A 2528-nucleotide genomic window follows, 5' to 3' on the forward strand; every position below is an offset into this window, starting at 1 on the left:
TGGAATTTTCACTTTGGGAAATGACCAAGGAAGACAACCTGTGATGAGGAAAAAAAAATATATTGCTGAGCCCTGTGGAAAGTTTTGAAGAGGTCAAAAAGTGTTCATTTTCTCTACATTTAATCAACATAGAAGGCCTCAGAGTCAAAAGATATTAGAGCCAGGAAAGATCTTAGAGAAAGAATATGCAGTTAAGTTTTTGTATTTTTCAGATGAGGAAATGGATCCAAGGGAAATAAAGGGCCTTGCGTAAAGTCACATAGCTTGCAGAGCCAAGCATAAAATACGAGTCCTCTGAAGCCTAATGTTGTTGTTTTTCTGTACCTAGATATTCTAAACCCTTGAATAATTGTTAATCTAGGTTAGTCTAAGAAAATATGGAAAAAGATAATACCTATCAGACTCAGAGATAATATCTATGAGAATCCTTCATGGCCACGTGGATGGCTGAGAAGGTAGAAGAGAACAGTACTTCCTCTGCCTTTGTACTTTCAGTCCCTAAACCGTCTTAGACAGATATCACTCCTTGTAGGTCAGTAATGCCCTCCTGGCTACCCTCAGAGTCTAGGCGACTTGAAACTATTACTTCTGAGGTGAATTCCTTACAGGCAGAGTCAGTTCAATAATACTTGTCTTAAAAACACAAATTTGGTCCAACGTGATTGATATATTAAGAAACAATATGAGTATGATACACATTTACCTTTGCTGTGTGAGGTGAGCTCTTACCAGTGAGAAACTGGATGAAGCAGAACACAGCACTCAGCTGAACCCAGGGGCCTGGGATACCCGAAATGCACATGTGCGTGCACACACACCCCTCAAATACCCACCACCTAGCTCAGTTCACTGCAGGTGCTATGTCGTGCCCATCCACATCTGCTGTTAGAATCTTTCCTCTGAGTTTAGATAACCTACAGTCCTACCACTTGGCAGTGAATCACAAGCTGCAACCCTTTCAACATTATGTCCTCAAATTTAAAGTCTTTTTAAGGCAAAGTGCCATGTTTATTGTGTTGTGAATGTCCTTTTTTTTTTTTTTCCAACTTGAAAGTGGTCACTGTTTACTAACTGACCAGATTAGAGTCATGGCAGACACGTTAGTTCAACTTTCTAACAAGACTATTGATCTGGTCTTCTCTGCTGCCAGCGTCTCCACCTTCTACAAAATCCGTGATCTTTTTCTTCATTCTCCCTCATGGAGAAGATAATTTGAAGAGCCACAGGAAGTTGTTTCCCTCTCTGAAGCATTTTCCAGCAGTTCAGATCACATGAGTAAGATCCTCCATGCAGATGATGCCCTATTTACCAAGAGTTGGAGCAATCAAAGTATTATCTGTCAGGACAATTGACTTTTTTGTTGATTTTGCCATGACCACACTGGTAGATCAATTCATTTACTGATTTCAGGCTTGGGTACCCCATGCAGTATAGGGCTTCACCATCCTCAACATGTTAACGGAAGCCTTTCTGATCTTCACAGGGCTGCCACGAATAACTGACACAGGTGAGGAACTGTCAACAGCTTCTGGAACTTTGGGCTCACACCATTGCTACCTCTGATCCTGAAAACAAATGCCCATTTGGGTTCCACAGTTACATAGAAGTTGCTCACTTTTCAGGGCTCCGGGTGGCTCAGTTGGTTAAGCGTCTGCCTTCAGCTCTGGTCATAATCCCAGAATCTGAGATCGAGACTCACTGCTCAGCGGGGAGTCTGCTTCTCCCTCTCCCTCTGTCTCTCCCCTTGCTTATGCTCTCTTTCTCAAATAAATAAAATCTTCTATTTAAGATTTTATTTATTTATTTGAGAGAAAGCAAGCTAGAGAGAAAGCACAAACAGGGGGAGGAGCAGAGGGAGAAGCAGGCTGAGCGGTGGGGGACTTGATCCCAGGATCCTGAGATCATGACCTGAGCCGAAGGCAGACACTTAACTGACTGAGCCACCCAGGTGCCCCATAAATAAAATCCTTAAAAAAAAAAAAAAAAAGAAGTTGCTCACTTTTCTTGCCATCCTCACAATTCAAATATTACTTCTGTACATCTGCCAATTTTCCCTAATATGGTGCATAGCTTTTTCATAGATAAGCTTCCTCCTTGCCTTTTGAGGCATCTTTTTGGCAAATTTCTCAGGTGCTTGATCTTCAGCTCTGCAACATTCTTTTTCTTTGTCTTAATGGTTTCTGGCACAGTGGGAACCTTCTTTTTCTCCTCTTCTAGACCCTTTTTTCTCACTGCTTGTGAATTTCTTGAGTTATGAGGCTACTTATGAATTTCTTAACCATTTAACATGTGTAAAACTGTGCTGGCATTTTTATTAGGTTCCTATACAAAGGTATAGTTATCAGTTATAAAGAAAAAGTTCTTTATGTGTCACTGATAACGTTTTGGAGTGTTGTCTCTCTGATCCCATCTTTCCCCACAAGCCCTGTGGTTTTTCTTGCACTGTTGTGTATAGCATGGTGATTTTTATGAGTGCCTATGTNTTTCTTGCACTGTTGTGTATAGCATGGTGATTTTTATGAGTGCCT

At 41.1% G+C, this 2528-nt stretch overlaps 1 pseudogene; it reads right to left on the minus strand.

The window, feature by feature from the left end:
• Nucleotides 1-1100: 1100 nt before the first annotated feature.
• LOC100466943 lies at nucleotides 1101-2217 on the minus strand (annotated as a pseudogene).
• Nucleotides 2218-2528: the final 311 nt, after the last annotated feature.

The sequence above is a fragment of the Ailuropoda melanoleuca genome, chromosome 3 (genome assembly GCF_002007445.2).
Source record: "Ailuropoda melanoleuca isolate Jingjing chromosome 3, ASM200744v2, whole genome shotgun sequence".
Classification (NCBI taxonomy): domain Eukaryota; kingdom Metazoa; phylum Chordata; class Mammalia; order Carnivora; family Ursidae; genus Ailuropoda; species Ailuropoda melanoleuca.